Here is a 25090-nt window from a genome sequence, read left to right on the forward strand (position 1 = left end):
CGGAGTGAAAAAAAAATCACATAGACTCAATTGAATATTTTGGAGAAACTGGACATTTGTGACAAGGTCAATCTCGTCCTCAGTCTGATGTCTTTCCCTGAGTTTCTGAGGATTGGTTACAGCCTCAGCCTCACAACCACAGGCTTTCCAGCTGTGGGAATAAAAAATAAACACCCTTTACTTTCATTTTCTTTTTTCCTTTTCATTTATCTCCTGTGATTGAACTAGAAACTACATAAGTTCTTTCCCTTGCACTGAAACGAGAAGATGAGGTCAACACAGATGAGCATGGCCAGAATTGACTAAGTAATAACACAGACCAGAAGCAAGAAAGATGCTGAAATGCTTCCCTCTTCATATTTCTTTGTGCGAATAAAGTTGCTATTGCAAGGAAATCTATGCTTATTAAAGTGGCAATGAAGATAACCACTAAAGGATGATATAAAACAAGTTCATGTTGGAGTTCTATTTTAATTTAAATGATCTTAAGCTAATAAAACAAAACAATATGAGCAATAAGGTTTCTAAATAGTTTATTGACTGGGCTACAGTTACAGACTACTTCATGCTGTCCACACCCACCTGCCTGCTGCGGCCTGGGCAGACTCTGCAAGGCCACGTACAGGCCAAAACCTTTGGGTCCACAGGAACTTTCCACACTGACGTGCAGCATTTTTAAATGTTCTTATGAATTCCAGTCATATGGAAGTTCGCATGAGTGTCATATTATTTGGTAAATAAAATATTTGATGTACAGGAGCACAAAGGAGAACAAATATGCTGTAAATCCCATAATTCGATTCCTTTAGCTGCAGCTGTGCACTTGGCATTTAGGCTGTACAACAGAACACAACAACTCTCTACGTGTTGCTTTCAAGTCAGATGTGGGCACACAAAACAACAAACAGGTGTCATGTGAGGGGGTGAGCAGGTAGCCAAGTAGTGATACTCATGCGACACAACCATGTTCTTTTTATAAATAAAAGGTAATTGTGCACTTGTGACTATTGTGCTGCAAAGATAGTGTTACACTGCCGACAGACAAATTTAAATGTGCTAATTATTGCTACTGCTTGCCATTGAGTAATAGTAAAATCCCATTAATGTCAAAGCCGTCTGACTCTGTGTGGCTCTGAGTGGATGAAGGGCTGAGCCAATGCCTCTATTAGTGCTTAGATTGACTGTATAAACAGTGTACTTGTGGTGGAATATTGATGTTACGTAAAACAAAATGTCATCTGTCGTTATATGACCCTGGCAGTGCCTCAGTCAGTGGAGGCAAAAAGAATACTGCTCTGTTTGTTGAATATTCCTATCTAATCAGGAGAAATGGCCATTCAGAATGGAGAGCAGATCAAAGTACTTTATGTGTATATGATTTCACAGTTTACTGGGCAAACTGCATTAATTCCGTGACGATTCAATATATTCATGGAGGCACTTTTCAGAAACTCACTGGGGAAACAACATTCTGCAACATCAATTCCACCACCTCCCATTCTACCCCACAAGAATTATGTCTTTTTCCATTTGACTCTAAGGAGAAATGGCTTCGTGGAAATGTTGATATAAAATTTTGCATGCAGTGTCTCAGGGGCTTTTTTTTTTACCACACCAATTAAAGTTGCATTGCAGCACACTTTATTAGACTTGCTGTTTCAAGGTTCAGTGTGGTGCTGGGAGGGTTATAACAAAGGGAGAAGAGCCGGGAAACAACAGGAGACAGGAACTAAACGGAGAGATGGAAAGTTGCATCAATCAGCAGCATGTATTGAGTGGGACCAGAATAAAGATGGTGGCAAAGGTTTTAAAAAGTGGGCGCATACACAACTGAATTAATTATTCATGGCTGACAGTCTACTTCTCCACAGTATGTCTCACTGGGGCCCAGGGTTCATGTCTTTCTTGTGTAGAGGAATCTCAGTGTCTCAGGTTGCTTGCTTAACAGAAGCATGGCAGCTCTGGCAGTGCTGTAATAATTACCAGTCCTCTCCCCTCAGCCTTCGTCTAATCCCAATTCAGTGCGCTGCGCTGCTCGTCGGTGTCTGCGTCAGTCTCACACAAATGTCTCAAGAATTCATTAGTCCTCTCATTTTGTTTGCCAGATTTCACAGAGGCTTTTCAATTTACCTTTCTTTTCAAGAGCTAACGTAAGGCCATGGACCCTAATCATTGAGCTGCATTTAGCGAGCGAGCACAATCCCACTCTATGCGCTGTAATTCATTCAGTACAAGTCTCTGCATCTGACTCACATTGCTGCTTCACTGAATGAGAAAACACTGCAGAGGCTTCTTCAGTAGCAGCAAGAGCTCGAGAAAAACCTCACTCTTCTCCACTTCACTTCATTCCCACTTCCTTCTGTCTTTCTTTGCCGTCGCTCGCTCTCTCACAGCTCTCTTTTTTAACTCTCCGAGCCCTTCAGCGCTGAATCACTTGCAGCGACAGTTCCACAGGCCTAACCGTGTACTTTACAAGATTCACAAGGCAAATTACTGTGCAGCCCCTTCCCAAAACAGCTTTTAAATGGGAGGTGAAACATTGGTCACATTTATTGTTAAAGTGTCACAGGTCGATAAATTGCCTGTCTTCCCAGGACTGTGAAAATGCCTTGTTACGCATACTGCCTGAAATACCATGACTTTTTTTCTTGCAGCTGGGACACAAAATGCCTTAATTGGCACTGGGATTTCTCCTCTCACTTCTACTTACAGTATGTTATCATGAAGTCGGAGCCTGCTGTACTACTCTTGAAGGATTATCGAACAGTGCACTCAATGAGGCTTATCGTCTTTTGTCACAGTACAGCTGGGCAACAAACAAAACAACAACTACAAACAGTGTAGGGAAAGTTACATCAAACCTGGAACACTACTGATTACAGTGTACCTGTAACTGTCCCTATTGTTTGTGGCTTCTTTGCTTCTGCCAGAACCAATTGCCTTGTATCTCTATTCCAGGAAAGAAATGGTTGCATAACAGCGATAACCATCAGTAGAGTACAGTGCACCAGCAGAATTACCTGACAAAGAAACTTAAGGTGTAGATTTAAACAGGGCAAAAAAGCTTTTTGCTGCATTTTGTCTGTTTAACCTGCAAGTCATGAAGACATTGCGAATATGAGATGCTGTGGTTTTGTTCCATCAATTATTAAACTGATTCAAGCTAGTAGATAAGCTGACTCTGCTGCTAGTGCTTGAATGGTAAATGTGGTCTTCACTTAGTTCACCACAGGGAGAGGTTTCATTTTCTGCATTTTAAAATTTGCTGCAAGGAACTTTTGAGGATATGCTTTAAATTATTTTGACTTTGTTCATTTACAAGTGTGACATACTTTATTAAATTAATTCTATATTTAAAATTAGGTTACACTGATGAATAAATAAATGAACAAAGGAAGTGAAAATCCCAACTAAATACTCGTGTCAGAATTTTCAACACTCAACACTTAATTTGTACCAAATATGTTGCAACTCGCTGGGCCTTAAAAACTGTAATCAATTATTATTTAGATACTAGACATTGAAAAAGGTATTACTTAAAGCAAATGTGTTACATTATTTTGCAGTTATTACTTGCCCAGCTCTGCCAAAAGTTTTATGCCCACAAGTTACATTGTTTGTATTTATTGCATACAAACCAGGCGTGTTTTTTGTGATAATTAAATTTTTAAAAATCTAAAGGAATATCGCAACTGCTGTAGTAGTTTTCTTTAAATGTCATATTAGAGGCAGCGGATACCACCCAGGTGTCATTACCTGTGTTGCTCCAAGAAGAGGAAGCGCAGCAAATAACTCAGCACTAAATAAATGGTGATGTTCATAATTAGCCTACATCAATGCAGTGATTTACCGAATCAATCTTCTATTCTCTCATGTTGCAACACCACATCAAAAGTGGTGTAAAGCATTTCTTGAATTTGAAATTTACCTTAACCCCAATAAGAAAACAGACGAAACATTCCCAGGACATTTGTGTGTGTAAATCTTTATATTGTTTCTCCTTCTTGGCACCAACCTTTGCTGGAGATCTGTCACCCACTACCTCGTGGGCTTTTAATTGTTGCTGAAATGGCCAAAACAAAGTATCAGCCGACGTTGACATATGGGCCAAGAACATGCAGAGGAATCAGAACTGTCATTTTTCCTAAACACTGAGTACTAGTTTTGGGAGAGTTAGCACAGTTACAGCCTGCTGTACTTTTAGGTGGATGGTGGACTGCTTAATGGCTAATTTAACAATTTACAGGCTAATTTAACAATATAGCCAGTGGCAGGAATTTTACAATAACAAGCTACAACAAGCAATAGAACGGATTAAATAGAAGTAGCATCAGTCAAGCAGCAGAAGCAGGACAAAAAAAAAATTACTGTGACAACTGTATCCTGCTGAGGCTCCATAATAGTATGTTTGGAAATGCAGTCCACCGACAACTGCATGTCCACTGCTGACCTCAATATGGCTGCCTGAGGGTGCTTCAGTGTGGCCTGGACACACTCAACGTAGCATGTACAGTATAATTCCTCTTCAGGTAAGATGGCTCATGGTGCTTTCTCTTTGGAGACTGAGCGAGTGTGTGAGAACAAATGGCAGCTGGTTTTGATAAAACAACTACAGACAATGTATCCTGAGGGAGGATTATGCGTGTGAGGGTATAGACATGAGTACATGCCTGAGTGCACACAAGTACATGAGTATTACAGTGAGAATCCATACAATGCACTGTACTAGAAACATTTGTGTCATTTCCTATTTGCAGTGGATATACACAGGATTTCTACTTTTAGCTCAAGACATGGCTCTCAATCAAAACTCCTTCAACTTTATTTCACTCTTAGTCCAATGCAGGTTGGTGCTGGTGTGACTGTGGTGAAAACGAAAAAAAAAAAGAAAGAATGGCGGAAAAAGCCTCAGTTAAAATCAGTTTAAAAGTTTCAAATGGAAAAGTTTTAAACTGCATTACACGGCAATGTCATATGTTTGCTCCACAGAAATTACCACTAGTAACAACACTCAGGCTGTTGTTGCAATAAATTATAGACAGTGCACATGAAATGTCTATAAATATGTTTACAGATCTTAATTCTCTTCTTAAAGTGAGAAAACATATGGTTTCATGTAAAATGTGTCCTGACAACAATGCCTTGTTTCACTTGCAGTACTGTCTATAGTTTTGTTGTATATATGACATTAATTTAAACAAGGGTACATTTATTACAATGATATTTATATGTTACTTAATTAAAGCTAAAGTTCTGTTTGTATTCAGGCATAAACTTGCTTACAAGAGAAGTGACATGAATGTGAGTGTATAGTTGTAAGTCTCTATAGTAGACTCTATAGTATTGATTCTCCATGATTCTAAGGTTATATCAAACAATTGCAAAGTGACGTGTAAATGGCTACTTTTCTGACAAACAAGATTCCAGTTTTACATAAATCGGTTTGACACAGTAAGACACTGTGCTAAGCAGTATCGTCCCGCAAATGCAGAGAGTGGTAAATATGGAAGCAGTGAAATTGGGGGAAACGATTTAGAGCTTTACGCAATGATGGCAAACAGTAAAATAGAACTTTTAATGCTTTTCATTTTATGTTTTCTTAGATCATGATTACTTCACCCGGAAAACTAAAGCAGTACAATTAATCCAGTAAAAAACTATTCGAACACGCACATTACTCAGGTGATCCCATAAGATGATTTCACTATTTTCACCACACCCATCATGTAGATGCTGTACAAAATCCTCCTGACCGAACAAATTAGTCTCTTATTGAGAAGACCCAGTGGCCCAGTGTTTTCAGAGCCAATCTCATTAGCTTTCGTTTCCTCCGTGCTGCTTCAGTGGACAGAAACTTTAATTGGCGCGCATAAAATCGACATTACATGAAATATCATCTAAAGGCAGAGATAAATAAAGCAGACTCATTTTTATGCGGAGCTCACACTAATTGAAAGTCCCCTCAGAGTGCTGACTGTGAAATTAATAGCGCAAACGAGACGCAAGTTGTGAGCTGTAAATTCAAGAAAGCCTTGTATTTAAACTGACAAGAGACTGTAAACTAATTTGAAAACAAGCAGGTACATAATCCAGTCTACGTGTTGGATATTATGCAGTACCACCTTTGTACTGCATATTGTCTGTTTTATATTCGGCATCTGGAAACACGTAACTGTTTGTGTTAAATACAGCATTAGACCCATTGCACGATAAAGTCTGTGCAGGCGCAGATTATGTTGTTAGCACAGCTTCCTTTCTGGCTGACAGTCACTTCACTTTGCCCTTACTACTGCCCTACTACTGCCTGCAAGAGAAGGAACACACTGATCTGCTGTGAGGAGTATAAGATCAGAAGCTTTTGCTCTCCAACAATATCAGCCGTTCTTTTCTCAACTGATACCTTTTGATGTCAAAAATGAGCAAAATTACACTATTCAAAGGAGGATAATTTCTGCACAGGTAGAAAAGGTTTTTACTTTTACAAATGTTTATAAAGACAATGTGCTCACGTCTGTATTAATCTTCTTAATAATCTAGATGAATAGACTAATAGGGGGACTAAGGAGAGACAAGCTAGTACTTCTGTGTTGCTTAATGTGGGTGCTAATGTTCACCATGTTCAAGATCTCAGTTCGTGGAAGCAAATCACCCTCACAATCATTTGAGTTATATCAGCAGCTGAACTACACTTTCAGTGCCTTTAAATGCACTTTAGTAATCCGATTACTAGTACTCAGCTTTCTGGAGGAAGCTCATTTCTAGACTGTCATGTAAATGAGAAACCTGGTTTCCATATTCAAGGCAGGGAATTAGAGAAACCTGATGTCCCTTGGTTGATTTTGGCTGGAGCAAGGCGATTAGTCTGGTAAACATATAATAACTCTGGTTACATGCACAGTATAGCAGAGTAATCTGCTATTGCGAAAAGCCTACAAATAGAGCAAATAACACACCTGCTGCATGTAGAGCAGGTAACCAGATTGTTTGCTTATAACCTGATTTCTCTGTGAAACCTGCATGTTGCTAGCAGCATTCAAACTGAGCATATCCAATTTTTCAGTTTCAACATTTTGATATGTTGTCTTTGTACCATGTTCCTAAATTTGGATTTTAAATCATTTTCAAATCAATGCATTCTGTTTTTAATTACATTTGACACTTTTAAGCTTTTTTTGAGAGGGGCATTGTACAATGCAGTGTTAAGTTTGGCAAATCCATCCACCCAACCAACTCCTGAAGCAGGTTTTCTGGCTCTGTAAGGACACCTAATTTCCCAATGTTTGCAGAGGGACATTCTCGGTTGATGCAGGTTTTGCTATAAACCAAACTAATACATTTAAAATGATATGAAGGAAGGACATGCAAAGTAAGAGCAACACTAAAGTTATTAGGGCTTAATGCTCCTTGAATAATAAATGACTGAACTTAGTAGAGGTTGAAATACTCAAGATAATTCAAATCAACTTTATTTATATAGAGCCAATTCACAACAAAGTCATAACATTTCATTAGAAGTAAAACGTTTGACTAGAGCGAAGTTAGGAAAGATTTGTAAAGTCATTGTTTGGGCCACACTATATGACTGTAGCAAAGGCAATGAAAATCCATAAGTTTTGTCAAATTTTACATAAAATCCAAACAACCACAACCTAACTGGAAAAACAGGAAAAGGTCAGGAGACTATGAATGTCTGTACATAATTTGGTGTTTTAGCGATCAACAATTTCCACAAGATCTGCAGTCACAAAAACAGAAGGCATTTTTCTTTAAACTCTATCATGACAGCAATGATTCCCTGCAACATCTACCAGTCTGTTGTGTTTTCTCTTCTGTGTGTAAAGTAAATAGATTGTGTCTAAGGCTGTCATTAGCTTCCTCTGAATCTGAGCGTAGCCTGGCGTTCCAGCTCTGTCTTTTATTCTGTCTTCCCATTCAGTTTGAACAGCTCTATTCTCCACTGGGGAGAGGAGGCTTCTTAGTTCATTATTTCACTGAACTGAAAATAGGAAGTTCAGAGCATGAAAATGTCTTTGACAGAGGAGCAGGGGGGGTGTTGAGACTGCCGCTGCTGCCCGAGTTGGAGCCTGATGTTTTTTCCATCACAACTGAAACCAAATGAACTATTATAAGCCCACTGCCCAAAGGCAACATGTGTGATGAGGATGTGAAGTTTGTGTGGTTTAAATTCATGCGTGTCACATTATGTGATGAGCTTTTCTTAATTTATAAAAACTTAAAAAGTAAGTTTTAGGCATGAAGCAATTGTTCGAATATGACTAAGCAGAAAGCATCAGCTGTCATGAATTGGGATGATTAGACTTCCAAATCTTCAGCTAAAACAATAAGTCAGCAAACACACAAATTCTGCAAGGGAATGTTGCTCTGCAGAGAAATGCAGAGAAAACTCAAACAAAATCGAATTTTGTTTTAGGCATTCATCATTAATCAGCACAATGCAGGGTAACAGATAAAAGCCACTTAGGAAGTAAGGCTTCGGTCTTGTCCACAGGACTCCTCGTTGCTGAAAATTTAACCAGTTTCAGATTTTGTTAGCTCTCCATCCAAATGCAACCTTAAAAGTCGTCCGTGTTCTCATTTAAATTCTCTTTTACTTGGAGAGAGCAAATAAATCTCTGCAGTGTGAAAGATTTCATGGCCAGGGCTTCATGCTGCTGCTTGTTAGAAGTGTGTTACAAGGTTCTTGGGGGGGATAGAAACTGATGGCATGGACTGCACCAGAGCCGTTGTTGTCTGCTGCCTTGGTGTGAAATCAAAGACAAGTTTCTCTGTAACCGAACAATGATATTGTAGCAGTTGGTTTTAGTTATTGTGATGGTTGTCTTCTGTTTGTGTTTCTGTTGCATGTTGTGCTGCAGCACAGATGAAGAAAAACAGTATTATTTTTATTATAAGATATTAGGTATTTTAAGCACTATATTCTATTTGATTTTCACTTTTAATGAGCTGATACAGCCTTAAAGTCAAGATTTTATATCAGGCATTGACCATCACAATAAATGCTCAAATAAAGCCTCGTGCAGCCAAAGTGCACAATTGATGTTTATATGTTTGTGTGTCTGTAGTTTTAACAACAGGGAATAAATGTGTGTTTTAATTATTAATAACTAACAGAAAAAAGGTAAATCTAAGATTTCCTTTAAAACATGAGAGACAGTAAGATTTTGGCAGGATTCTGGTGCTTTTATTATTCAAATGGAGTTGAAATTGAATTGTTGACCAAACAAAACATACAATGATAATTAACACTGCTACAATATGGCTAAATTCACTTATTTACAAGAGCTAATGTTTTCTAATTCAATGCTCCAAATACGACTAATAACATACAGTACAACTGCTGCTGTGGCAAGTAACATCACATGCTGTAGTTGACTACTCATTGTGTGTGTTGTGTCCTGTTTTAATAATTTTTTTAAAAGTTATTCTTACAAGTGACTGTGTTGCTGTAATAAGTAAATGTCTCCTTCAGGAATCAATAAAATCATATCTTATTTTTAAAGAATAATAATGAAGTGCTTCCCAGAGTAGAGATGCAGAAATGTAGGATAAAATATTAATTACAATTTCACAAATCAGCTTTCCCAATTACATCACAGTTTAGAAAATTTGTTTTTCCAGAAAAAAACGGCCGGAACCAGGTTACTTTAATCCATGTAAACGCACTTGATTATTCTTTCCATAATGGAGAAGGTTACTTACGTCAGGGCCATAAGGTCGCTATGATATGGACAGAAAGTCTGTATAGGAGTCGCTGTGGATCAGGAGGTAGAACAGTTATTGGTGGTTATTCACCAACTCTGTGATTCAGTCCCCAGCTCCTCCAGTCCACATGTCAAACTATCCTTAAGGGAGAAACTGAACCCCGAGTTTCTTCTGTATGTGTCATTTTGAATAAAAGCTTCTGCCAAAATAACTAAATATAAATACCGTATATATAGTTCTTGGAACTTGTTGGCAGCATAGCTAATAAATAAAAAAAAAAGAATTGCTGCTGTGCAGTACTATGCCACTTTCAGACAGTCGACAGTCAGTTGCAGTTTACATGTATGTCCATCCAGACTCATATCCTAATCACTGTCTCTACAAATCTAAGTTTAGACATATTCCCTCAAGGCGAGCTTGAGATATCATAATGTAAAGTCTTTACTAACAAATACAGGAAAAACTTTTTTTAACTAAACTGATTCTAAACTGATTTTAAAGTAGGTAAACAGTCAAAGGGAGTCGGTAGGTTTACAAAGCAGCAAAAAGTTTCTGTTTAGAAATGTAATAATGAGATTAAAACCTTTTCTGTAATGACACTGACATGAAAATCAGGACCCAAACAAACTGAAGTTTTCTTCATGATTAGGCCTAAATACTCTCACTTTCAGATAGTAGTCAGCCAAATACACAAAGCAGCAGCACTGATGGTGATGTTTCTTTGAATCAGTCATGTTTACAAGACTATATTTAGCTGCATATGTAATCTACCTTTAAAAGTTACTGAGATATGATGGGCGTAAAATTCAAAACGCCCAGCAATGTTATTGTTTCAGAAATATGCTAAAAAGTCAATTTGAAAACTCTAAAAACAGAAAGTACAATCTAAAGTAACATGTGTGCTTTATGATGAGGATATGATGAAGATATTGAAGATATATGAAGATACATTAAAAAATATGCCTGATTATGTTTAAATGCTGAGAAACTAAATGGAAAAGGTCGACCTAAATTTGCTTTCCAGTCCTACGGTCAATGTACAAAAATTCTTTTCAAAAATGCAACTATGTAAATGTTGACTTTGTTTAGTTGTTGAAGTGATAGTGTCCAAAGTTCCATTTGTAAATGTACATGTTTATTTCTTCTCAATATGTGATGAATTCTATAACTGAAAATGTGCCACGTTGTGGTTAACATATTGTACATTTTCAAACCGCTGCTCACACATACCAGGTATGATTTAACTGAATAAATAAAAGAAGTTGACAGTTTAAGCAGAGTAGCCATGTACAAATAAGTCAGTGGTAAATTGTTGCAGTCATTAATTAGATGACACACAACTTGACAGATGCTTTGCACAGAGAATACTGCAGGCATAAACATCCATAATGTCAGCAGGGCACACACACACACACACATTCTCATGACATGCGCACTGTGAACAGAATATTCATCTATACATCTAGACACTATTGAAACTACTTATCCATCTATTAAGGCTGTGGCGGGACCTGAGTCATTCCCTGCTATCATAGGTGAGAAGCAAGGTACACGCTGCGTAATTAGGTCTTTCACAGGTTCACAACATTCACACTAACATTCACACCTACAGGAAATTTAGATTCACTAATTACATAACTGTATTTCTTTGAACACACACACCCAGGCAGCAGGTGGACGGGGGCCTTGGGAAACCACACCTCCTCTGACACCTCATTTGACTGTATCATAATTTGAGAATAATCACTGCCTTCATTATGGTGGCTCCAAGGTGCCACAGTGAAAGAAAATAAAACAAAGACTGGAAATACACACGAAACATATACATCACATATACCACAGCACAAAATAATGGCAAAGCATTGTATGAGACTAAAAATGAAAAAAAAAGGAAAGTGCTATCTTTCCTGTCAACAATGAGTTCCAACTTTCTTTTCCATGCAAGCTGTTCTTTCGAGTCATGTTTGCAAGTTTGAGACATGCTTTTTTCCATGGGAGATTTCTTTCTTTATTTAGTTTGTTTGTTTCGTTTATTTGAAGCATGTCATGTTTTATATTTGTTTTTATTAATGACTGTAATTTTGTTTTAGTAAGAAACAATTTTATGGGTTTTTATGGGTATTGGGTTGAATTACAGGTGCTATCTTCTAAGCTGTGTATCCAATCAAGATGTAAATACCTGGAAATATAAGCTGAAATGTTGATCTCTTGTCTCATATTCATCTTTTGATGTCAAACTCAAATGTTTTCAGTCTTCAGCAAAAATAAAGGAATTGGCCTCACTGTTCCAATACTTTTAGAGCAGAGTGAAGTTAAAAAGCATCAAGTAAAAAGGCTTTAGCTGCAAAAGAATAAAGAATTTGCATTATTAAAAATTCCTTAAAAAGTCCTTAAAATGGGCATATTGTACCAAATATTGTTTTTATCATAAAAATAACTGGTTCGATTCTACTTCCTGCTTTACATTTTCCACAGAAAACTGCAGTATTTTAATATGCAGTATATTCACCTCTGGAATATTCCCCACAGTCTTACCATATTTACATGCTATTCTCTCCTGGGGAAAAAACCCAGCAGGATGACGGATGTGTAATCTCTCTTGACAGAATGTTCATGAAAATTAGGATTGTGTCACTGCTGCGTGCTTTGGGATACTTAGCAAGAGAAGCCAGCTCGCACTGAAATTCTAGCTGCTTTAGAAATGACAGTCGAGTTGAGCAGCTGTATTTCTTGCTGTGAGCAGGTAAACAGATGTTGGAGACACTGTTGAATGATTTTCAGCAAATCCAAGTCATAATGGCAGAGGGAATGACACCGCAGTGGATTAAAAGTTTCAAAGGAGTGTAATCGTACGATAACGGCCCGTCTCCATGGTTACACAGTGGTCGCAGTGGTGAAACAGCAGAAGACGACCGCCTGTAATCGCAAGAGATGTCACGTTCTTCGCAGAGAGAGTACTTTGCCTGCTGGGGGAGGTGGGAGTGGGCATGCTCTCGCTCCTCCAACTGGGGCGAGCACATGTGTTCGCAGCTCACTGTAAGCACACACCCAGCGAGGGGCAGTGAGCTGTCCTGCATATGGTGTAGATGGTCCTGCTGGAATCACACCAGTCCAGCCCACCTGCTCCTCAGCAGAGCCAAGCAAAACCCGATTCCCATGCTGGCTACATTTCCTGTTGTACAGACGCAAACACTGAGCTGCCCAAAAAACGTCATCCATTTTGCATTTCAGCCAATGCTTAAATTGTTCTAGGCATTCATGCATGTTTCACACCCACAGTGTGATAAACATTTGTCCTTCTCAAAGAGAAATAGAACATAGTCCAGCTTAGGCCCTGTGCTGCACTTCAACTCAGCTCTACTTACTCATCTGTGGATGTCACCTTTTTGAAAACAATGCTATAAATTTTCATATTTTAACACTCGTGTTTTACTTTAGCTGAAGCACCACCATGTCAGCGCCAAAAGGATTTACCTTTAGGCCTGTACGTTACAGCACAGTAAAACTCAGAAAGTAGTTAAAGGAGAACAAAACTAATGACAAATTTCTCCGCCTCCCAACTATTTCATATCTGCTCAGCAAAGGTTCAGGCAGCACGTGTAAATCATGCACACCCCTTCAGCGGATTATCATCTGATCCCAGGAAAAAAAACAATGTTCACCACATCAAACACAGCTGTCAGCACATTCTTTATTTCTGTGTTTCTTGCCTCCATACAGAAAAAAGTCAGCTTTGGCATGACTTGTTGTTGTGGTCTGCCAGCCAGCTGGTCCATCACTTCTCTTTCAGAGTTTTGTTGTTGTTGTTTTTTTTACAAATGTTCCTGTCACCCTCAGAATGAATTTCATTAACTTTGGTGATTTCAATTTGTGTAGCGACGCCGTTATCATTTAAATTTGTTTTCTATATGTATTTCTGCCCAAATAATGGCGAAAAACGAAACTATGGTGAAACAATTCACCCAAATGCAACATTTGTGTGAGCAAGTTACTTTGTTGACATCAGCATATAGCTCGAAGCACCACTGTATTCACATGCATGTACGTAGACTCATGGACTTGTTTAGACTTGGTGATTTGATATGACCTCCCAGAAGGAGAGAGTTCATACTCACAGTGTAAAATTTAAGATTGGTGCTATAATATCTTCTGTGCCAGACTGACTAAAGAGCTCTTGTAGATGGATGGGTCTTCTTTTTCCTCAACAGATCTTGTACATCTTGTATAGCCTGGATTAGGTGGACAGTGAGTGTGCCATACAATGGTGCTGCTAAATCAGATGATACTTTCAAGTATCGGAGTGTATAAGGGCAACATAATGTCGGCGTTTACTCTAACAATCGAAGTCTTCCGAGAAAATGTAATCTCTGAGCCAGTCTGCCACACAGGTTGTTATTGTGTTCAGTTTAGTTCGATCCTCTGTAGTGATTCGGGTCAAAAATACATCTATGAACCTGCAAAAACTTAAATACAATTATAATTTTGCTAGAAACTAGGTTACAAATTATTTAATACACGTGAGGAAGCTGACAAATTACTCAGCAGTATATCAATTAGTCTAATAAAATGAGCCCCACCTTTATCACCAGCTGCATTAAAGTGGCGTACACATTACTGAATCAATACTTACAGTATAATCCAATATGCATGATACTAAAAATGGCTCCGCATTATTTTTCTTGTACTTCAAGTCCCTAGTTAATGCAAATAATAACTATCATGTATCCGTGTTGGAGACTAGTAAGATCATGTCTGTTTCATGTCATATGTGACATGTGGCTTTGTTCTAGTTTTATAAATTGAAAGAGTCACTTAAACGATGCTGCACATCCACAGACGAGTGCCCACAGCAAAAGCTGGTGTCTGGAAAATTAGAGCTTCAACCTTGAAAGCATTTTGGGTTGGTGTTCTGATGTTTAGCCATTCTCATATAAGTTAATCTGGTTGGAAGAGCAGGCTCGCTGCTCTACAAAAACATCGTATCCACCACAAAGCTGTACTCATGCTTCTTTTCCTCCCACGCAAATGAAAAGAGCCTCATCTCTGAGGCCTTTCTCCAGTCAATAGTAGCAGTCTGAACCTAAATATACTTTTTCTCTGTTTCCTTGCTTTGTCTAGGCAGTGATACAGTTAATCTGCCCTTGGTGTGTTGAAGATAGAGAGAGAGAGAGAGAGAGAGAGATAGACGCTCACATAACGCGCTGAAAGAGTGGCGAGCAGCCAGGTGACTCAGAACATGTGACAGGGGGTCAGTGCAGTGGGAGTTGGCGAGATGAATGACTGAGGTGTGAATCCTTGTCGCTAATGGAAGCATCCACCTCCACCAAGCTCTTTTCCTGAAGTCTGTGATTAGCTCATCTCCAGCCTCGTGTCCACATAGGAGTGTTCAGCCTTTGAGCTCAGTGTTTAAATATCCCTTTGTGAAATTGTAATATTGCATAAAATCTCAATTTTACCTCAAATATCCAATTGTCGAGCTAAATCCGTTGCATTTGTTTATGCGAGCTAAAAAATAAAATGAAGGAAGGGGTAAAGCATCTACAAAGGCTGCTACAGGTACTGTAACTGTTTGTTTCATCTTTTAAAATTTATATTTTGATATAACCCAGATTGACCACTTTGCTTTATGCAAAACCTAAAATGCTCTGTTTTCACACTTTCGGCTAATCTGACCATTTTTTGTGCCTGTTGTCCGTTGCCTTGGTTACCAAGTCCTTCAGTGTCGCATCAGAGTACAGTACTGTTCCTCCTCGATGCAGAGAAAAGCATCATCTGCTTTTTGTATGTTGCATCTTACCACGTTTAGATAATGTTTTGTTTCCATCCATTGGAAATTCAGCCTTTTCATGTCAATTACAGCAAAAAACCTTTAAGTTCCACATGATCAGAGTTGTCTCTTTCATGCAAGAGGAGCAGGAACAGTTGTGTGAATGGTTTTTATTAGGTCTGCACATTCATCTCTACCACCTGCTTCCTCCTCCTCCTCTTCCTCTGTTGACAGAGATTTTGCAAAGTGGATCTCATTCAATCTAAAATTGCTGCATCTCATTAAGCAAATGTTCGACTAATTAGTGGAGCACTTAGGTGAGAAACATTAACTTGCTTCTGTTTTTTATAAACAGCATGTACCTAACCTCTGTCACAACAAATACAAAGGCAGATGTTGTGGGATGTGCACAGCTGTATTATGGTAATGTCTTCAGGACAAGAGGACACAGCTATGGGACAGACTAAAGGTGACAGCAAGTGTCTAAAATCAGTGAATCAGTGAAACATGTTGCAATCCTCCAAGTCGTCACCTCCTCTACTGTTTATCTTTCAACTCACTGTTTCTTTTTGTTTACCAAAATATACTTTTGATTCACTCTTATCAATCTTACAGCTACACGAAGTAGCTGTTTTCAAAGAAGAGGATCCAGAGCCACCAAGCAGCAGACAGACACAGTCAGGTGCTGAGTATGGTGGAGCATTAAGCAGCTGAAGAGTCAGATTTTCTTTATGAGCCAAAAGAGATTGAGTATTGGACTTACATTCATCAGACTGCGGCAGACATGACTCCAAATGAATGTTAATGTTGCTCCATAACTGCTTGATGTGTCACCAAACAAAAACAATGTGTGTGTTCACACATAAAAAAAAAGTCAGTTTTACTGAGGCAGTGAAGATGGCACATAGAAATAATATATAAATAATATCATATAATATATGTAAAATCTAACATAGTCCTTGTTTGAGATTTCGGATTTTAACAGCACACTCCAAGCCAAGCCTCTTCTCCCCCTCTTCCTCCTTAATTGCCAGCAGCCAAAATTGCACTGTAGCACCTCTCAAATTATCTTTGAAAAAGCTGAAAGCTGAGCTTCTTATCATGATAAAAATCCAGCTCAAAGACAGAAAACACACAGATCATGACCTCTAACCTGCCTCCACATCAAGGTGCAGTGTAATCTACTGCACCCAGGACAGGAGTCTATTACTGCAGGCTGATGCCAGAGTGTCCTGACTCCAGGGGTAGACGTAAAGCACATCTCCAACCACATCACCACGGTGACAAACTACCAGAGCATGAGGGAGCACCATCGATTGTAGTTATGCAACTGCTGGTTGTCTTCGGGCTCTATCATACAACTTTAATGAAAATAGATTTCCCCTGTCCTTAACCTGTGCTACATGCAGTACAAATAAGTACAACATGCAGAGGAGGAACTAACGGAAGAGACAGAGAATCTAATAACAGGTCTGACACATGAAAACACTACAAACATTAGAATCTGGGAGCTTTAATCTTAATTTTATGCCAAAAAATGATCATATTTTTCTATTCACTAGAATACCTCCTTGTGTTTTTTGCACCCTTTTTGGTTAGTAACAGAAGATGCCACTGACAATTTCAATACATTTCACCAGTGTTAGTGTTGTTGCATCGAGGAGAAGTGGGTTAATGCACAAAATGTCACCTGAGAAAATTACCTTATCGTGGAAAATGCCGCTTGTTTTCTGAGGACACAGTGAGCAAACACCCCATATTGATAATAACCCTTTCCATCCACCAGAGCCTTTAGTGCTCCAACCTCTGGTCACCTGTACTATTCTTGTGAATGAGAAAATGACGGGGCGGGCAGCGGGGGTGACAAACTAAGTGGTGACAACTGCAATGCCTAACACAGGAGGCCCATTACTTCTAATGCAGAGTGGAAGGAAGAGAATGTGCCAGATCGTAGCGTCAACGCATGCCTCTGAATAAGCAACTCACTCGCAGATTAAAACGTCTACAGTAGCAGTATGAATCAATAGTGAGGTAAAATATTAATCCAATTCCATTTCAAATTCCCCTTTAAATTTTCTATTTGGGGATGCTGGGCAGAGTGGCTCTTTGAAGCTGCGTGGTGAACGTACAGTAAGTAACCCTTTTGCTAAAGATGGTTCGAGGGCAGAAAACACTTTTCCTGTGTGTTTCTTAGTGGACATGTCTGAATCTCGATTAATGACATTGATTAGATTTGTCTTTTTTTTTTAACTGACACTAATTGTTTCCTTGTTATAAAGACTGCTGACTGCTGTGATAAGACACATGCGATGGAACTCATGTGAGTAACTTGTTCACGGAAGAAACCAACAAAGTCAAAACACAGATGAGACATTAAAGGAGGATACACAGTCACTTTCTGATGCTACTATGTACCTCCCTCATCAACAGTGAGAGCTGAGAGAAACTTGGTAAGTCTGTAGTGAGGGAGTAAAACTGCAAGACGATGAGGGAAAACAACAAAATTAAATTTGTGGATCAAAATCAAAAATGAATTAGTATTGGAGAGTCAGGGGTCTATGGAAGTGAAACTGTGACTGGAAACAGAGTTGCAGAATACAACACTTAATATGTAATGTAATATTACAAAAAACAGACACTGAATCTAAAAGAATATAGATTTCAGGTCATGTTGTACAGCCCTGAACAAATGATATACCATCAAATGTCATCAAACTAAATATGTAGCATTTTAGGTTAAAGGACCTGAAATTCTTTAGGTTTTATTTGTTAAAAGTTTCTTGGCTATGAACTGTGTGTGTGTGTGTGCTTGTGTGTGTGTGTGTGTGTGTGTGTGTATGTGTGTGTGTGTGTGTGTGTGTGTGTGTGTGTGTGTGTGTGTGTGTGTGTGTGTGTGTGTGTGTGTGTGTGTGTGTGTGTGCATGTGTGTGTTTGTGGTTTACCAGTGACCACAATGTAAGACATCATCTCCACAACTAATTTTGAATTGCTACTGAATCCTGATTAATGACATCACTTGATGCCTCAAGTGATGTCACATAAGGCTTCAGATTTTGAGGCACCAGGCAATGAAGAAGATTAAATGATTGGTTGATTGATTGATTTAAACACTGTTCATCATGACAAGAGTTGCTGTTTTCTGTTTTTTGGAGTCAATCTGATCCAAATCATAGTAACTTTTGTGAATATTCTAGTAATGTTGAAACAGATGAACATTAAAATAAAAGCCAGTCAACACAAAATTGTGTACGTGTTGACTGTAGGTGCAGGTGACTGTACACTAGTTGTCTACTATTTTATCTTAAATCCATGTTTTTCTGCATGAATGCACTAACCAGCAGAGAACAAGTCACTATTTGCACTAATTAACTTTTATAATAAAAAATCTGACATGTAATGCTACCTGCATTGTACATTTATCATGTTCATTTTTAATACGTGTATGTTCCACACATGAGCATCTTCCCTTTCATGTTCCGATTAGCTGCTTAATGTCATCTGCTAAATGGCACAGTTATCCCCCTACACACTCACCCATTTCACTCACTTCTCACACCAGGATATTGATCCACTGTCATTGAAATGAGCTTAGATGTTGCTACATAAATTACCCTGTGTGTTGCCACAGTTAGTCCCTGGCATCATGGTGTCATTTATTATTGCTTGGCTGCTTAAGTCATGCGAGGACAGCATTGGCTTGGGTTTGATGGGTGGACAAGAGCAGCAGTAAAACTGGAGAGGCAATCAAATGAAACCCATTTGCTAAAATATACCACAGTGATTTAGAGATTATGGTGGCAGCATTTCAGACATGTACAACTTATGTCTACATGATTCATTTTGTTGGTTTACAAGAAGTCGTTAGCCCTGCTAAAAGTAATGTTTAAAGCACATAGTGATATTTGCATGACACATTTGTGAAAAGAAATACGTCTGGAGGCTGTTTGGAATTTTTTTCTAATGAGCAAGTACGTAACACATTACCTAATTCTGCTGTGCTGCAGGGAAGCTTTCCATATGTTTTGTTGTTGTTTGTTAAGTCTGAACATGATGTAGCTACAAAATATTGTATGGAAAAATCTGTATTTGGCAGGTAAAGCCTACCTCACATGTAGGTTATGTAAAGCCAGTACAACAGTCAGCCTCTGCAGTGGCTGAGTATCCGCATGCTTTTGATTCTACTCTTCAAAGCGAGCGACTACAGTCACAGTCCACACACTACAGGTCTCATAAAATGAACCAGTCTCAACTGATGCACTGGACCTAAACCAGCCAAACTTGTGTGATGTTGTTTGTGACTTAACTTACTGAATTTATTGAACTTCCTTTTCCCGTACATAATACTTTTTGCTCTTCTTAATTCTGGCAACAATACAGTGAAATGCCACATTTGGGTGCATGTCTGGCACTCCAAAATGTCAGCAGCAGAGAGAAAATGATTCGGTGCTTCCAGGTAGTTATACAAAAGTTGGGTAAACAAACAAGCAAAATGGACATAGACACTTCTCTGTTTTGTGTCAGTGATTAATGAAAAGCAGTAAATATCAGATATTGGATCATTTTTTTCTCTAGCTCTCTACAAGTTCTTCACTGAACTGTATACTGATTTATGTCTCAATATTGCAGCCTGGAGTGTGTTTTTATCTAGTGCACGTACTCAGAACTGCAAACTCCTTGACTGTGTAAGAGCACACGTAGTGATGCTAATTTGTTGTGTGGCTCTTGCACAGGAGCATTAGTGGCAGAGGACTCTAAGAGGGACCATAAAATTTTTATTGAGCACAAATAAATGCAAGAAAGAGAAGAATATATGCATAATATCTCAGAGGCAAAGGACACTTGCATATTGCAACATGTACTGTACCAGTCTTAAGCTGCTCTAAAGCATAGATCTGAATAAAATAAAAAAGCAGATCAATGAGCAGACTGTGGGAAATTGATCCCACTGATATTTGGGGGAACCCGGTGCACTACTGCTCTCACACATTTTTTCAGCATCATTGTTAGCATCAATATGTCACTAATAGTATATAATATGTTACGATACATCTGCAGCCACATAGCAATCAAAGCAGGCCACACATTTCGTGCATGTGCCAGCAGCTCACACAGAATTAAGAGTTGCTGCAACACTAAGTTGGCGCAGCTCTCCCTGGAGAGCTAATTGTCTGCAATTTGCCAGGGTTTGTGGTAATCTGCTATGCTTTCCTATAGTAGCTGCTGCTACTGCTGCCACGGGGCCACATGGGGTCCATCACAAGTCTGAATCGCTCTTCTGGGACTGAACAAATCATTGCATGCAGCTCACTGGTCATGTGTCGCTTACCATAAAGTGACATGTGAAGGATGTGACATAATGAGGATTGGCATTGACCTATAAGAAATTCTTCCATGGTGGAGGTTGTTTTTTTGTTTTTTTTTTGTATTATTTGTAATATTTTGGCTGTTTTCCTGGGCTAACAAAGATAAATTCATCTCTAAATTATGAACTGATAACATCGAGTGTCAAGAGATGGGTTAGGACTTGAACTAAATGTCAGATCTTTCTAATGTTCGTCAGACGCAGGGAGCATGCAGGAGTTCATAAATATTAGTGACAGCGTCTCATAAGCTGTTCCAGTAAAAAGCCTAATCTACCTACCACATGCTGGTGGCAGCAGGAGTTATTAAGAACTTCAGCCTTTGCAATGCAAAATACTAATTAAAGCACGTTTTAAAAAGCTAATTAATTTAATGTTTACTGCAAAGGTCACTTGTGTTTTGAATTACAGAAAAATTAAACTCTCAGTGTTTTAATGGCATTGCAAATTTTAGAAGGAATAAAAAGGGTGTTTAACTTTTTCAGAAAATAAAACTCTTAATTAGATTTAGTGCATCATATCTAGATCCCCTGTCGAGCAATAATAACTTCCCTGAAGCTGCCACTGTTCAGGCCACATTTAACACCATCCACATTTCGAAAGACATGCAAAAACACCACAGACCAATGTCAGATAACATTACTGATCTTGGCCATAGCACTGTCCTGACAGGTTTTTTCACATTAAAAGTGAGAAAGGAATGTGTAGGAATGGGAGGCGGTGGTTGACCCTAATTAAAATGGTCATTACAGGACATGTTTTAATGGTGCTGGGACTGTGGCATCAGCATCTGCACAGAGCTGCAGCATCAGCACTTACATGTCTAAGTATGTGAAGACTTTGCTGCTCTTAGATTAGAATGTACAGCTTTTTCTTTGTTGTTGTTGTTTTTTCTTTTTTCTTTTTTTTTTTTGGGGGGGGGGGGGGGGGGTGTTGCTTTCACATTTAATATTGCTACTTTCTATATGAGGCATTTACATCTATTGGTGGGTCGACCGAGCCCGGAGCATCCTTTCCATCAACTCCATTGTTCGTTCTGTCAAAACAATATGTAACAAACTACAATGCTTGGGGTCAAAATTGTATATTTAAATACATTTATTAGGTCTAGATGACAAAATGAGACGATGTCGTTTCGTTTTCAGAATTATTCCTGCTCCGAGTTCATCGGATCCGAAACCTGAAGGTCTATTCAGAAAACATCACAACTTACCTTGACACCAAATTCCGCCTCTAAACGTAGGGTCCAGTCACCGCCAAAGGAGAGTTTGTCGTCGGCGAGTCTGCTCCTATTATACTAAACGTTCCTGTGAAGTTTTGTGAAATAAAAGTACTTGTGCGTGAAATGCGTGATCTCCTGCGGTCTATAGTACTGTACCATCTGTTGTGCCTGCGCGCGTCGAGCTCTGCGCGGTGAGGAGGAGAGGAGAGAGGAGGAGAGGGGAGGAGAGGAGAGGAGAGGAGAGGAGAGGAGAGGGGAGGGGAGGGGAGGGGAGGGGAGGGGAGGGGAGGGAGCGCACAGCGGATAGGAGAAGGGTCAGAGACGAGTGTGAATGAGTTCGAATCTTCGCGTAGTGAAAACACTGGGATTTATACTGAATGAGCGAGCAATGTGCAGACGCGGACTGTAACACGGAGCGTGTAGTGCAAAGTTCACCTGCACTCACTCCGCTTTTACCCACCATTTCCACTTGTTCAAAAAAAAATAAAAAATAAAAAATCTGTTAGACAGAAACGAATCTTAAAAATTGAAGTACATTATGCACACTTAAGACTGTGGGGTCTCCCTGAAATAATTTTTATGGTGCGCTAAATAGTTTCTCCAAAATCAATATGTCTGTCACAGGTAATGGTACTAAATGAGTTCAGTAATACGATATATGAACAAACAGTGAAGCAGCAATATTATTTGGCAAACTTAAGAGCTCTTTCCACATATTGAGTTTCTATACAGTTTTAGTTACTTCAGTTCACTTCAGACATGGACTGTTATAACCAGTTCCGCTTTACCAACAGAGTCATGACCGGTCTGCCAAACAGCTATGCCAGTCCTTGAATATCTCATAAAATCATCTGCTTACACACTTTTTTATTAATGGCAAAATGTCTTCATAGGACTGTTTCCCATCAGGCTGATGTCTGGCCATCCTGACCTATAGGTAAGAAAACTCTTACTGATACTATTTTAAAAGTAGATATGCTCTTGTAGATATAAAAAGTAGATATATCTTGTGATATATTTCTCTGGCACCATCTGAACACATTGGAGATGAATGAAATGTCATCTCTGATGCTCAGAGCTTTGGGAAATTAGATTTTTAAAGAAAAAAGACATCCTTTCCACAAAGTGTGTCTGGAAGTTGCTACAGACTAGAGAGACTAATGGGAGCTAGTTTCAATAGTCGACACAAATTGAGTGGCAGAAATTTCAGAAAATTAAAACTCAAATCTGCATGGCTGTCTGCAATTTCAAATGAAACCTGCCAAAACAAGCATCTGCAGCTGGCTTGTGTTGTGTTTTTGGCAATGAATTCCCGTTCTAACGTTCAGTGATTTATCCAGACCCCCCCAGGGCCCACATGTCGACACAAATTCCAAATGAAGCATGAGTGGAAACGTATAGCCTACATAAAACCAGGAACTGAACACAGTGAATGCTCATGGACATCAACACTCTGATACATGTAGAGCAGACGGTTTTACCTTGATGTGACAGATACTGTGCAATGACCCATATATGTTCACAACCATTGAAATCAAAGGTCAGACAAAATCAGTTGCTACTAGAGAAAATGGAGCCACTTTAGGTTTTCTAATAACTGTTATGAGTGGCTAATTCTTCTTTTTCACATTGTGTCCATGCCAAGCAAAATAATGTAGCACTTAAGTAAAAGGATCTCTCTGTTCTATCACCTCCTGCAAACAGAACTGGATCCCTCCTCCGGACGCTGCTGCCTCCTCACCCACATGTCCTGAAATCTGCTGAGTCAGGTGAAGACGGAGCCTCCCACCCAGGATGAGTATTTTTGGCGGGGTACAGACAAAATGTCGACCCCAATTTTACCGGGTGCCATCTGCATCGACTGAGAGAAGCCAAGCAACCATACTGGCCATTTACAGCTCCTGCCAACTGGAATCATGGTTCCTCAGCTGTTCACAGTGTGCTCGCCAGGGTTAGTCACCCTTATGATAGACTGGTGGAAGGACAGTGCAGCACGGCGGGGTCACTCTTGGTTAATGGTCAGTGAAATTTAGAAAGCTTATAATCCCCCTCAGATACCATGTTGTGATAAATGGTGCATCTAACATTTTTACGTACACGGTTTTAACTAATTGTTTAACACCCTTATTTGATTTCTTGCTAAAAGTTAGAGGACAAGATTGATTGTATATTGCTCTATGTGTCTTTAAGATGGAGCCTGGAAACTGTTAACTTGACCTAATGACTCTGTACTAGACTCTAAAAAGCAGTGTTTTCTGCACTTGGGTTTTTGCATAATTAAACCAAAGAGACATACAAGCTAATTATTTAGCTTTAGGGGTCCAGCTAAAGGTATTTTTTCACTTTTGGCAACACGTCCAGTTTCCTCCTGCTTTCGGTGCAATAAATGAAACTGTGTTTAGGTTCATGTTTAGTGTGTTTGTATTAGAGCTTTGTCTTTTTGCCTGAAATTCAGAAAGCACACAAGCTCTACTTCAGCTGACTCTTTACATATTAATCACTGACTCTCAATTTGGTTACAGTATTTGTATATCTCTGAGTTTCATCAGAGCGCATCAAGCTTTATTTATGGTTGTGCGTTGAATCTACTCAGAGGCTACGCAACTGCCCTGCGCCGTTGTGAGCATTTATACTTGTGCGTTGGTGGTTCTCCGTCACACTGAATTATGCCGCCAAACTGCTAGTTTATGGTGGGGTTTCTACATCCATGTTGAGTTTCTTCCCCGCTGTGACTTTTTTAATGTTACTGTAAGGCAGAAAGTAGAGCTGACATCAGAGGTGATAGTCCATAAAACCACTGAACTTACTGAGGCAGACGGACGGAGTAGACCGTTCACATTAGTTCTGCTCTGCCTCATTACACCATGGAGTTACATTTTCATAGGGAGTTCAAGTCAGGCTAAGGGATAAGGGTCTGCGTAGGGTCTGTGGCTAGGCAGGACCTACATGAGAGCTAGAGCGAACATTCAATGCACCAGTATGAATTAAGCTTTACAGAACCGTAGGCCCTAAATGTCT

The 25090-nt window shown here is 39.2% G+C and overlaps 1 protein-coding gene across 1 annotated transcript in view; it reads right to left on the reverse strand.

Annotated features, from left to right (window-relative positions):
* Positions 1–22295, reverse strand: part of camkvb (CaM kinase-like vesicle-associated b) — a 36918-nt gene extending 14623 nt beyond the window's left edge. The window contains exon 1 of the mRNA XM_067505767.1: positions 22064–22295. The gene's annotated coding sequence lies outside the window, so the exon portion shown is untranslated. The remainder of the gene's footprint in view (positions 1–22063) is intronic.
* Positions 22296–25090: the final 2795 nt, after the last annotated feature.

The sequence above is a fragment of the Channa argus genome, chromosome 5 (genome assembly GCF_033026475.1).
Source record: "Channa argus isolate prfri chromosome 5, Channa argus male v1.0, whole genome shotgun sequence".
Classification (NCBI taxonomy): Eukaryota; Metazoa; Chordata; class Actinopteri; order Anabantiformes; family Channidae; genus Channa; species Channa argus.